The sequence below is a fragment of the Heloderma suspectum genome, chromosome 2, assembly GCF_057233095.1.
Source record: "Heloderma suspectum isolate Gila_16-S chromosome 2, 16-S_ref, whole genome shotgun sequence".
Classification (NCBI taxonomy): Eukaryota; Metazoa; Chordata; class Lepidosauria; order Squamata; family Helodermatidae; genus Heloderma; species Heloderma suspectum.
This window is the reverse complement of record NC_139459.1, coordinates 166,248,956-166,262,580: the sequence shown is the minus strand read 5'-3', so window position 1 is coordinate 166,262,580 and position 13,625 is coordinate 166,248,956. Positions and strand designations below refer to the sequence as shown.

The 13,625-nt window shown below is 46.8% G+C and overlaps 1 long non-coding RNA gene across 1 annotated transcript; it reads left to right on the top strand.

The window, feature by feature from the left end:
• Positions 1-843: 843 nt before the first annotated feature.
• Positions 844-12,563, top strand: LOC146353129 (uncharacterized). The gene is made up of 3 exons (XR_014787985.1): positions 844-910; positions 1,668-2,138; positions 11,640-12,563. It is a non-coding gene; the product is annotated as an uncharacterized LOC146353129 (long non-coding RNA).
• The last annotated feature ends 1,062 nt before the right edge of the window (positions 12,564-13,625 follow it).

Genomic DNA, 13,625 nt, shown 5'->3' with positions numbered 1-13,625 from the left:
CCCCCCGGACACCCCCCTCCACTACTTTATGCAGAACACAGTCTCTAGGGATTTCTCCTGTACAAGTCTTACTGAAATGAATGAGAGCTCTGCAAGAACATAGTCTGGGGTTTGTGCAGGAGAACTACTCAATGGCTCTGCCTGTCTCCTACTGTGACGGAAGACAACAGTTTTTAATCAGACTTGCAAGGGGTCTGAGGGCTCAACTACACAATATGTTGAAGATGTAGCATGCAGCTTTTGCTCTCTTTACTTACAAGTAAGTGCATGGGGACATGATGCACACCAGGACCACCATGTGTGGCTAGGGAAGGTTTAAACCTTCCCCTCCCAGCTCCCTGTTTTCTAAATCCCCCCCTTGGTGCCCCCCCACATATGCAGAAGCTAAAGTGAGAAAAAAAGCCTCCATCCATGACTTCTCATATCATACACACACATCTCTTTTGTCGCACTGTCACTTCTGGTCAAACACATTTTGCAGGTTTTTCAAAAATACCAAAGAAACAAAACAAAAAATAAAACAAAATCTAGCATAATCTGTTTACCACAGGTGAAAGTGAGAGGAGTCCCCACACTGTATGCAGCGAGCCCTTTTTCGGATGGCCTCCATATTCTGTGGCCCTTCTGGTGCCCCCTGCTTCCCTCAGGGCCAGCAGCCTCTGTGCTCTGCACGTGAAAAGGCCTATGAAAACGAGTAAGAGACAACAGCGAACACCAGTATTGTTTGTCCCTGCCAGGAAGGACCTGGTGGTGCCAGCTTGGGCCTATTTTCCCTCCAGTCTTGGCCCCGGGAGTCACATGTCTTCCAGCACCCACACAAGACAACACATAAAGGAGCCATTCAGAGCGGCCTTGAGTGGAGTCGGCTGCTATCCTGGGAAAGGCTGCTCTGAAGGACAGACTGGCCAGGGTCAGGGAGGATGGCTAAGTAATTTTCATGGTGGTGATGGGAGAGTTCGGCTGAAGCAGGTGGGGGAACCTTGCCTGTGCTGCTGATCAGGATGTCAGATGTGCTCCTGATGAAACCGCAGGCTGGGTTGTGTGCCCTGTTTGGGAATGCAGCCCCTGCTTGGGGGGGGGTGTGTAGTGGCTGGATTGTAGCAGTGGGCCAGGACAGTGCCTTTGTGCCCGAGAGACATAAGCCAGCAGAACAGCCCCTCATAAGCAGCAAAGCTGCAGAGGTCATAGATACACACATAGAGATGCACGCTCTGGAAGAATGCTCTCTAGCAGCCATGCACAACCCATGGCCAGGAAGCTAATAGTGGTGGGAAAACAGTGATCCTGGAGGGGATCGCAGGGGGCTGGGAGAGGCTTTAATCTCCCCACTCCCCAATGATCCTGGCACTGCTGAGATTGCCATTTCCCTGCTGCTAAGAAATGGTATCTCAGTTGGGATGGCTGGGCGGGAAGTTAAAGCTTCTCCCACCTCCCAGCAATCTCTGAGAGTTTAACCTCCCCACCCCGCTCCCGCTATCCCATCTCAGCAGGAGGGGAGGCAGGGCCAGCCTTAGGGGTGGGTGAGTTGCACAGTCGCCCGGGGCCCCGAGCAGAAGGTGGCACCAAGGTGAGCTCAGTGGCTGTGGGTTGTTGTTTTTTAATGTACTGTCTGCCCTGAGCCAGGGAGGCAAAAAGCAAGTGTCTAATCTTTTTTTTTTTTTTTCAAGGTTCTACAGGTTGTTTGGGTATTAACTACAAAAATGATCTTCCTTCAATGAGCTTTCAAGTATGCCTCTTTTCTAGTGTCCGCTTGGATGCAGGGCCCTGCTCTTTAGCTAGGCCTGCGGCCCAACTGTAAGGGAATCTAAACCAATTGCAGCACAGTAAAAACTTTCTTTACGGTTGGCCGGGCAGGCTTACGATTGGCCCAGGCCAAGTAGCCCCGGCTGCAGAGTCTGTTGTGAGGAGAGAAGGGACAGGGAAGGCCTTCCGGAGGGGTTCTGTGGCAGAGGAGGCGGCCTGTTCCAATCACAGGAAGAGGTTCAGGCCCGCCAGGTGAAGAGTCCGAGAAGTGACTGAAGGCGCAGCCAGAAGACCTGTGAGACTGAGCCCCAGGAAGCGGAAAGAAGCTCTGCCAGAAGGGGTTTGGGATTTGGAGGGGTACTCGGGAGAAGCACACCCCAATCTCTATTCCCCAGGTAAGAGAAAACAAAGCACGTCTATCATTCTGCTTGGTCCCAGGGCAAGGAGGAGCTGCACGTAAGAATTCTCAGATGCAGTCTGTGCATGCAAGAATTCTCGCATGTGGCTTTGGACACATCTGCAGGGGTCCTTGGAGAGGCAGGACCCCCAACATCATGCCTGCACCAGGCCCCATACATCCTCTGGGTGGCCCTGCAAAGCTGGGGGGTGGGGCTAGGGCACCAAAGGCATTCCTCACCTGCCGTGTTATTTATCCTAGGGCCGGCCCTTAGGGGAGGTCTAAACATCTGCATCCCTGCATGCTCAGATGTGGCGGGTAGGGGTGGGGGTGGGGAGGAAAAGCGTGTGTTTGCATATATGTGTGTGTGGTCCCCAACCCACCCATTTGGCACTGCATTTGCCCTTGGGGCAAAAAAAATAAATAAAAGGGTGGCCATCGCTGATCTATACAATCATTTACCACAACCACTTGGTATTTTTAACCATTAGCAAAATGCCTGTCGGTATGGTGGGCAGAAGGTCGATCTGGATCTACTGGTAGATCTCTGGTTGATTTGAAGTAGATCAGCAAAGATTCCTCCCTCCCAAGTGTTTAACAATAGCAGGAACAAAATGACTCCCCTCCTGTCTGAAATTATACTACTGCAACAAATTTTTATTCATTCATTCATTCATTCATTCATTTATTTATTACCTTTATATCCCGCCATTTTTCCTCCTTAAGGAACCCAAGGCGGTGTACATAATACTCCTCTCCATTTTATCCTCACTACAACAACCCTGTGAGGTGGGTTGGGTTGAGTCTGTGGTGGGCCCAAAGTCACCCAGTGAGCTTCCATGGCTGAGTGGGGACTAGAACTCAGATCTCCCAACTCCCAGTCCAACAGCTTCGGTGTAACAAGAGTGGATTTTTGTGTGTGGAAGGACTGTGAGCTCGATTCAGTTCTGGTAGTCAGAATGAAGCTCAGAATTCTTTCAATTCTAAGTTTATATCTTTTGCATCAGACTCTGGTTGGTGGATCCTGGGGTTCTAGTAAAAACAAACTAGATTCCACAAGTCTGTCCATGCTTGGCCTAGGTGTTTGGGTGTAATCTTTCAGACCACAGGTGGCAGCTCACATGATTTAATGCTACTTCACACACATATACAACATCCTCTGTGCTTAGAAAACTAGCATCTCAAGGAAAACACTAGACTAGAATCCTTCTCCCTGTAATCTAGTTTTCTACATGGCAGGTACTGTTACTAGTCCTTTCTATCCAGGCTGTCTCTTCTGCACACCTCCCCTAGGAACCTGTATGGTGATGGGTTAAGAATGATTGTGGACCATGAGAGCAGTTCTCAACATATGGAGACAGTGGGCTTGTCCACACGGGGCTTTTATCCTATTATTGAGATTGGTTACTCATAGAAGCTTGTGGGTCCTTTACATGACGTCGTCAGCCTCCAGGGCGTCTCCCACACGAAATGACCTTTATTCCATTTTTTAAAAGATCGGAGATAATGAACTATCAAATTACAGCGTGTTGAGTTCCCTTGTGAAAAGGGGAAATCTCGCAATAAGAGGAGCTTAACCACAGCACCATCTAGTGGCTATATAATGAAACATAGAGAACAACATAGAGAACAATAAGGGGGGAAATGGGGGGGGGCACGTGTAAAGGGAGCCCATCGTGATTCTGCAGAATCTGCAGGAAATGGAAGCAGAAAGCCCCGATGAAGTTGTGGGATTTTAGCCTGGTGTAGAAATGCTCAGAGTACCCCTGCTCACATGCTGTTGCGCAAAAAATTAAGACAGTTGCTGCTGCCAACATGTCTCTGATTTTTCTCCTCACCCATGAATCTTGATGGCTGAATTTACTTTACCGTATTAGGTGGCGGGGGAAGGGCCAATGGGAAACTATAACAGTGCCATAGCCCCTGGTCTGCTGCCCTTACCAATCCTCCAAACAAGCTGGTATCTGCCTTTCCATCTACCTTCTTTTAAAATGTTATTTTATTAGAATTTTTATTGTTAACAATTCCACAAAGTACAACATGGTTTAGAACTCAACCACATATAGGTGCAGAGAAATTTGTTCCAAGATCAGTTCAGAAATGTATCTCCAGAATTTACATTGTGTGTTAGGAGGACCTCTTCTTTCACAGTCCTTATTATCATATGCCGTGAAAGGGAACTACGCCTCAATAAATTTGTCAGGAGTTTCGACCCCTCTTGTTATCCTTATTTTATGCATTAATTTCTCTGAGAGTGCCAACATCCACCTCCGTTCTGAGGGGCCCTCACCTGTTTTCCCTTGAGCTGCCACTTCCATTCAAGCTGCAGCCAATAGTCTCATCAAGTCTTTGTCGATCAGCTGTTTGTTTACTTTAAAGAAGATGGCCAATTAAAACAACGCACCACAAAAGTTAACTGCTTGTCTCACTGTTTCACTAAGAACTCAGAGCACAGCCCACCAGAACATCGGGCAATTATACCACATACATATTAGCATGCCCCGCTCCCCACACCCCCTCAAATGCAAAGAGGACAACCCCAGAATAATTACAGAAAGCCAAATGGGAAAAATGCTAATGCTGTACTCTATTCATAGATGCTTCCTTGGGGCTGAGCACACAGAGGCGCTTTATGATGCATTTCCATTTTAATCTGGAGTTTCATCAGTTCAGGTTTGCTTTTCCCACGGCACACGGTAGCCACTGAAGTGATGTGTACATTAAAAAAAATAAACCCACTTGCACGTGCCAAATGGCATCTGAAACCACATTAATTCGAGGTTGGGTGGCGTCCTGCGAGAACGTCATGAATTACATCGGTGCGGGAGGGAGCTGGCTCCCCGCCCCATTCCTCCTTCCCGAGTTACTTCTGAGTGGACCCATTTACCCAACACCTCTCCTCGCCCCCGCCGTCTCTTGGCAGCAGTAAGGGTTAAATGGGGATATCAGCTTTAAAAATCAGCCAAGTTCTGTGGTTGCTGTTCCGTATAAACACACACTGAGAACAGCAGGCCAGCTCCTTGCCCCTTTCCTCCTCGCTGTGCTCAGTGAAATGCCCCTCTTCTTGTCTCTACCCTTCCTTGGGAGAAGGAAGGATCATTTGGGCATGACCAGGTTTTTAAGGCGACCTGCCTATGTGTGCACACTGAAACCGATAGGCTTCCTCCCCGCCCTCACTCTTTGCTCCCTTAGTCCAAAGTGCAATCGAAGGCAACGTGTTACTTCAGTGTGGGCATGCTGAGCTCAAGTCTACCCTTTCTCAGAGGCAGTGAGGCGGAGTTGGGGATGATCATCCTTTAGACTGCGGTTTCATAGGAAGATATGAGCAGACATTCAAAAATAAAGCCCCCCCCCCCCCCCGCCTCCACCCTTTGCTCTGGTACTCTACAGTGCAATCAAATGCAATGTATTACGTAAGAGCATGTTGAGCTCATGTCTTGAAACAGCAATGTGGAGATTTTCTCAATGGGAAAAAGAGGCTAGATAGTCTGAGTGGGAAAACAGCTAGTGCTCTACTGTGAAGGCTCAAAACAGCGCTGCTGCAATTTTCTCAATTGGAAAGCAGGCTACTTACTGTGAATGGGGAAAGCAGCAACTGCACTACTGTGAACACTTGTGAATGGGAAGTAACGCTAAGTGGGAAGAAGTCTGTGTCCAAAGTCTCCCTACTGTGAATGGGGAAAAAGAGGGAAGGGCGGCCCCACCCCTTGACCAAGTCACTGCCAGGTCACAGAAATAGGCACACCCAGGATTTAATGCAGGAGGATGAGACACACTGCAGCGGAACTGCTTGGGAGCCACTTTTAAGGAAAAAAGACGCACGCAGGGAGTAATCCTATGTGGATAGGCGGCCACCTCCAAACTCGGAGGCGACTACCTATCCAATGCAGGGTGGGCGAAGCGTGCAGGGGATCTTCTCCTCCATGCTCTGGCCACCCTGCATTACCAGCTAGATGGCCGATTTCGGCTGTCTAGCTGGAGCAGCTTGAGGCAGGCTGGGGGGGAGGATGGACGGCACATAGGAAGCCTTGTAAAGAGGCTTCCGCCATCCCCGTCCCTCCCCACCTCTGGGAACACCCCCTTTTGCCCTGCTCTGTGCTGCTCTTACGAGCCCAGTGCCTGGGGACGTTCCGTGCCGCCTATGAGACGGGAGGGAAGGGAGTGGGGAGGCGGTTCTCTGGGAACCAACCAATCCTATGGCCGTCTAGCTGCTGTCTAGCGGCCATAGGATTGCGCCCTAAAAGGACTTTCCAAAAATGCACCTTTTCCAGAGGGACACTCCGGGGTTGCTGCGGATTGGTGACAGCATCATCCATCACCAGTGTCAAAGAAATTGTTACAGCGTGATGAGGCTTCACCTCTTTATTCAAATAAAGTTAAAGAAAGAAAAGGAAGCATACATATGCAAAGATTCCTACAAAAATCCTGTAAGGAGGTTCTCCCTGGCTACATTTCAAACAAAGCTTTTATAAATGAATGACAAGACACAGCTTTGGTGAACACTGATTGGATACAGAACTCTACAGAGGCAGGACAAGTTGTATAATACTTCTGATTGGTTAATAACTGCCACATAGCAAAACAATAAGCTTAGTTGCCAGCGTGATAAGCAGTTCTTACTGTTCCAGTTTTATCTGGCTTTTCAGGTGGCATTGAAGCCTGGGGCATGGATTTCCCCGTTTACCCCCACATTGCTTTTTACCCAGACTTTCAGTCTGCATGCTTTGTTTACTTTCACTTTGCTACATGCAAGGTTAGTGAAATGCAGGGTCAGTGCAAGCATCAGTCTGATTAATGGCTCTTGGAATTTTCTTCCACACCAGTGACCCTGATGTGCTGTCGTTCCACACTAAATTGGCTGTATAGAGGGGGACGTGACTTGCACTGAGATGGTTGTAAATGGGGATAGTGGACCAAATTTGATTCCATTCAGCTTCTGAAATCTGCAAGTCAAGATCTGGTTCCCATTGATGCTTGATCCCCAAGGAGTTGGTGTAACTGTTTTAAAGTAACCAATCACATACCAATCAAACCGTTCCCTTTAGGATGCTGCTTTGACCCACCCATAGATTCTCAAATAAAGCGAGTGACCTGGGTGCACCTCAATCTCCATGTGAATGTACCAACCTGCAGTCCTTGCATCCAAGCCAGTCCATCAAGGAAAATCTGAACTAGAGATGCCATAGAGATTGGTTTGCCATCGGGATCAAGTCCCTGAGATGAAAAATACCTTGGGTTTTCCACAGGCAATACTGTGATATTTTATGTGGGTCCCAAACTTGGGGATGAAGGACAAAAGGAATTAGAGGAGTAAAGGAGGTGCCAGTACCTTGGCAAATAAACTTGGTCTTCATAAACCTAATATGGCTCTATGAAAAGGCTTCTCTGTGTAGGCCATGGAAATTTTTGTAAGTTTTATAAACAGAATAGCCTCTCAAGGAGGGATGTTCTGCAGTATCTGCATTTTCACCCATGGGTTGAGGCATCTCCTTTGATAACAGGAATCAGCTGATGAATTTGAAAGACTGCAAGAAATAATTTGAAATTAGGAATGGACCAACCCCTTTTTTTCTGTTGTCTATACTTTGCCCTTTTGAGAGCCTGTTCCTTTTCACCTGTCTTCTTGAAACCTTGCTCGATTATACCTGGCTGAAAAGAAAACATCACATAAGTTAATGTTATTTTAATAATTGTCAGTATATCAGATGCTGTTTGATGTTCACTTTATGCCCTTGTCCAGGTTGGATCCAGGGCAGGTGCCCCTATTGCGTTCAGTGTCAGTGTCAGGTTGAGCTGCATACTACTAAAGCAGTGGTATGCAACTGGTGCTGTGGGCTGAATCTGGCACCACTCTGAGTTGGTTCACCCTTTCCCTTCTAATGCCACATGGGGACTTCAAACCCCAACCTGGCTTCAGGCAGGAAAAGAAGCAGGCTATAACCTACTCCCCTCTTTACCCAGGTAATGGGCTGATCTGGGGCTCTCGGCCAACGAGGGGTACATTACTAGCAGTGAATGAGTGAAAAGAAGGAGGGAGGTGGAACCACTAGGCCTACCCATATAGTTGCCAATTATTACACCCCCATTCTTGGGATGCCAGAACCAGTGGAGGCCGGTGGCTCCAATGTCAACGGGGTGGTGAATCCACTCTGGGTTGCAGTCAGAACCAGTCAGAATTCTAAAGGAGCTATCCAAGGTGCTTCCACATCTTGGATAGCTCCTTTAGAATTCTGACTGTTCTGATTGAAACCTGGAGTGGATTCACCGCCCCACTGACATCGGAGCCTCCCGCCTCCACTGACCAGAACCAAATCTGAGACCAATGGAATGTTTTTGAACTGTTTTCTTTACATTCCATGAAACCTATGAAGTTCTGGGCTAAGGAACATCTCTTAAAACCAAGGATATCGGGCATCCTCTACTCCCTAAAGCCACAGTACAGCCAGCCCAAGGCCAGCCTGAGAAGCCGACTCCCGTGCCCTGTTGGCTGTTCTGGGCATGGCTCGTCTCTCTCCAGCTGAACCAGGCAGCTCCCCTCTGCTTGGCCCCGAGTTTGTGCTCAGTGTTTCCAAACAGGCCCTTGCAACGACTCGTCCGAGCTCGGCTGCCCTTGAAGGCCTAAACTCAGGGAAGCCAAGGTGGGCTCTCCCTAATCTCAAGGCTGCCCGAAGTCAATAACACCCACATGGCAGGCCTCAAGTCCTCTCTGAATCCAGCCAACTTAACTTGGGTGGAGGCAGAAGGAACCTTTTAAGTGCAGTGGAAGGAGTTTGGACACACATTCGCTGCATTTGTTTTGAGAGTAGAGAATGGTGTACTGAAATTGAAACCACTTCCATTGCCCTTTGGAATGTCTGACTGACTTCATCCTTTGTCCTGGGAGCTGAGGGTAGAAGGCCAGGAGAAGGGACAAAGAAGGTTTGGCAGAATAGCGGCAAGGAGACAGATGCTGTTACAGCAACAAGGAGATAGATGCTGTTCAGGAACCTGGTTCCTCCCGATATGTTGGACTACAACTCCCAGCATGACATCATCTATTATTTCTTGAAGATCCATGTCTGTCGATCTCATGACACGTCAGCTATACCTTGCTGTTAAAATCTCTCTCCCCACCCCCTGCCATCTTTAACTCAGGCCACACAATTTGTGGCCCGCAAGCCATAGAGAACCCACCTTTGTGGCCCACCTAAAGAACATTCAGTCTTTATTTTTATGGTCAATGACCAGCATGACAAATAAAGACACACATGAAATTCATAAAACACACCTAGGGTACATAAGATAAAATGAAATAGGAGAAAAAGCATACAATGGAATAAACATGAAGAAATGAAAGGCAACAGTATTCTAAAATTCACCCAGGAAGATCATCCAGAAAGAGAATTACAGAGGTCTTGAGTTCAGTTCCTGGCGAGATTTGCGTAGTGCTGTGTCGAACCTTGCCCCCTGCTTTCACGAAATTCTTCACTCTCTGCGAAAGAGGCTTTGTTTTTCCTGCCTCTTTCAGAGGGAGGGGGAGAGTTTCGGAGAATTTTCTAATGCAAGCAGCGGGGAGGCAAGGTTCCGTCTACCTCTAGCTGCACTCGCAGCTTAATGGAGGTCTTCACAGTCGGCGTTTAGCTCAGCAGCAGTTCCCGCAATGGCCAGCTTCACATGGCCATTCCAGGAACCGCTGCTGAGCTGAAGAAGCCTGAGAAGGAAGAGTACTTCGAAGAGCAACCCGCCAGCACGAATGGGACTCGTTTTACGGTTCTTTGCAAGGAGGAATGGGACAAGCAGCAATGGGACTCGTTTGCGAGGGGACATTGCAAGCAGGAATGGAACCTTTTAAAGCTCTGAAAAGTAGAGAAATCCCCCATTCCTGCCTGTAAGGTTGGAAGCGCTTGTTTGCTTAAGGTTGGAAGCGCTTGTTTGCAGCATTAGAAACCCACCAGTTTTCATTTCCACTGGTTTTGCCTGTCAGGCAAGGCTGCTAACAGAGGATATGACTGACAGTTGTTTTTTTTTAAGTGTTACACCTCCTTTCATGAATCTCATGCGAGGACTCTTGCGCGCGCACACACACACACTGCAACCCCCCCTCCTCCCAACTCAAGTCACAAATCACCCAAAGCACATTCCCTGCTCAGGAGGGAAGCAGCGGTAGCTACCTTGCTGCCAGAGTAGGGACAGCAAGGCAAGCAACGCTGGCACCTACAGCCAATATTTATGTATGTATGTATGTACGTAGAGCATTTTTACCCCACTCTCTGGCCTAAGACGGCTCCCAGAGTGGCTTACAAAGGCTAATATTAAGACACTCCCTGCCCTCGGGCTTACAGTCTAAAAGACACGACGCAAAAGGAAAAGGGATTGGGAGGGAGGAGGGGAAAGAAAGCAAATCCATCGCTGGCCAGTGTATTGGGCCAGGTTGGTCTCCCCCTTGTCATGATGCTCTTCCTGGAAGGCCGGAGGTGCAGCCTCCCAGCGGCCCTCGGGTCTCTGGCTGAGGGATGAGGCCAGAGTCTGCAGACGCAGACACAATACATTTTCATTCACAATAATTTAGTCCTGTTAAACGCCCATATCCACAGCTCAGGTCATCTACCTGGCCACCTCACTGAAGTTCTTCCAATGTGCCAGTGCCCTGCACCTCCTGAAGCCCCTCTGTGAAATGCAGGACTCAAACATTTCCATACAAATTTGGGCAGCATTTAACACCCTGCTAGCTTCCCTTCAGCATTTATGCAGCTGGAGAACAAGAGCAAATCGACCTATATTTAAAAGTGTCCAGAAAGGCAGCCATAGATGACTTGAGCTCAACATGACTTGAGCTCGCAAAGCACCCTCCCAAGCCAAGAAGCAAGGTGGCTGCAGCTGCTTTTTTCCCAAGCAGGGAGAGAGGCGCCTTTGCAAGCACAGGGCCACCAGCTGATGGCCGGCGTACCTGCGCTTGCAAAGTGCTCCTCCTGCTCAGGAGGCAAGTGGCAGCAGCCATCTCCCTGCCTGAGAAGGGAGCGGTGACACTCCATGCCTGCAAAGCACTCTGCGCTATTCTCGCTCGGAGGGAAGCAGCAGCAGCCACCTCCCTGCCCGACAGGGGAGAAAAGAACCTTTGCGAGCACAGGGGCACCTGCAGGGCCGGATTAAGACACGCGGAGGCTGTGAGCCATGTCGAGACGCAGAGGCCCCGTACCATAAAAATAAAGAGAAAAAGTGTATTACATGGTAACAGAAAGGGTATCGGAAAAATAAATGGTAAACCATTCTATTTGCATATATACATAGGCAAAGATGCAATGAAAAACAACTAAATAAAACATACTTCTTGCAAAAGGCTGTATTTGCACTATCAAATGCTTTATGGTATCTTAATTAGCATATATGAAACTGAAGTTTATTAATTTATAGCAACACAAGAGCAATTACAGAGGTTAGAACTTAGTTAATGGAAGTAGCAATGTAGCTTGTAATGAAAAATTAATTCTGGTGTTCTAAACAAATATGGTATTCCCCGTAGTAACCTATGGCTGCGAGAGCTGGACCATAAGGAAGGCTGAGCGAAGAAAGATAGATGCTTTTGAACTGTGGTGCTGGAGGAAAATTCTGAGAGTGCCTTGGACTGCAAGAAGATCCAACCAGTCCATACTCCAGGAAATAAAGCCAGACTGCTCACTTGAGGGAATGATCTTAAAGGCAAAACTGAAGTACTTTGGCCACATAATGAGAAGACAGGATACCCTGGAGAAGAGGCTGATGCTAGGGAAAGTGGAAGGCAAAAGGAAGAGAGGTCGACCAAGGGCAAGATGGATGGATGATATTCTGGAGGTGACGGACTCGACCTTGGGGGAACTGGGGGTGGCGATGGCCGACAGGAAGCTCTGGCGTGGGCTGGTCCATGAAGTCACGAAGAGTCGGAAGCGACTGACTGAATAAACAACAAAATTCTAAACAAAACATATACAGACTTGCAGTAATTGTGTATGCATTATTTTATACCTTTAAGTGAAAATACCTTATGATTTCTTACTTAGCATATATGAAATTGAAGACTTTTAATGTAAAGGAATACAAACATTACATAGATTAGCACATGGGTCCCTAACTTTTTGGACCCATGGCACATTTGAGAATTTGAGAAACTGCTGTGGGCACCACCACAACATGGCTACCACGGTGGATGTAGCTAGTCACATAATGGCTACCATGGAGGACTAGCTAGTCAAAAGTGAGCTAAAGAGGTGAGGGGGGGGAGAGCAGAAAGAGAGAGAAAGAAGGCTGCTTAACATTTTCCAAGGTTTTCCTTAAAATAAAGTTTTTGAAGGGGGCAGGGATGGGAAAGATTCATGGGTGCCACTGGAGGGCCCAGTGGGCGTCATGGCTCCTATGGGCGCTGCGTTTGGGACCCCTGGATTAGCAATCAGCCTCAGTTTTATTGGCACTTAAAAAAAAAAAAGAATAATTTCAATTTCATGTTTCGTTCTTTTTATCTTTTGTCCATTTTATCACTTGTTGTTCACTGCTCTGAAATCTGTTTAGATGTGGAGGGGTATACAAATGTAGTAAATAATAATAATGATAATGATAAAGTTACTTGCACAGTCACTTCTCTTTGCACATCAGTTTTTTTAATTATTTTTAAATGGATTTTTATTGTGTGTTTCAACAGAATAAAACAAACAGAAACAAAACAAAACATTGGAAGTATAACAACATATTGGAAACCTGTTTCATTACAACAATAGTACAACATTCAGTTTCAGATATTACGACATTGTAGAAAAAAAGGAAAAAAAATAGATTACACATAAACTTCAGTAAAAGCAGACCAAAAATCCAAATATAAGTCCATTCGCAAGTGACACCTGTATACCACTCTGTCAAATGTTGCTAGTGTTAGGTCTTCAATCTACTGCATTACAGGTGGTATGCTTTTATCTTTTCAGTTTTGTAATATCAGTCTTTTCTCAACCAGGAGGTTGCAAAGAATCAAATTTAAATTTAAAACATTTTCTTTTGTGGCTTTAAAAGAGCAAAGTCATGAATGATGTCATCAAATGATATGCTATGAAGCTTATCATTTTCTGTGCACATAATGCTTATTGCAGACAGATTTTCTTGCAGCACTGATGTCCACAGTTCATTCTTTTTCAGCTGCAAAAATGACCTTTTTCCTGAGTAGTTTGTTACCATTAGACTCAAAAGTAGCCGCAATAGTACTTCATTAGGGAAAGCCAGCTGAATCCTATCTTGGAAGATGACCTGATACAGATCCTGGTGGTGTAATTTATAATCAGTCCTTTATCTGAATAACTTTTCTTGATATAAGCATGGAAGTGCCTTATTTCCCCAGTGAGGTTGATATCAACATCATCAGAATAGTCTTTTATCAAAAGGTTTACACCTTCACACAGCTGTTCTTCTGAGGCTTCTAAATTAACCCCAAATTTAATTCTTTTTACAACATTATCGTATATGATTGCTCTTTTCCTCAAGTTGGCTTCAA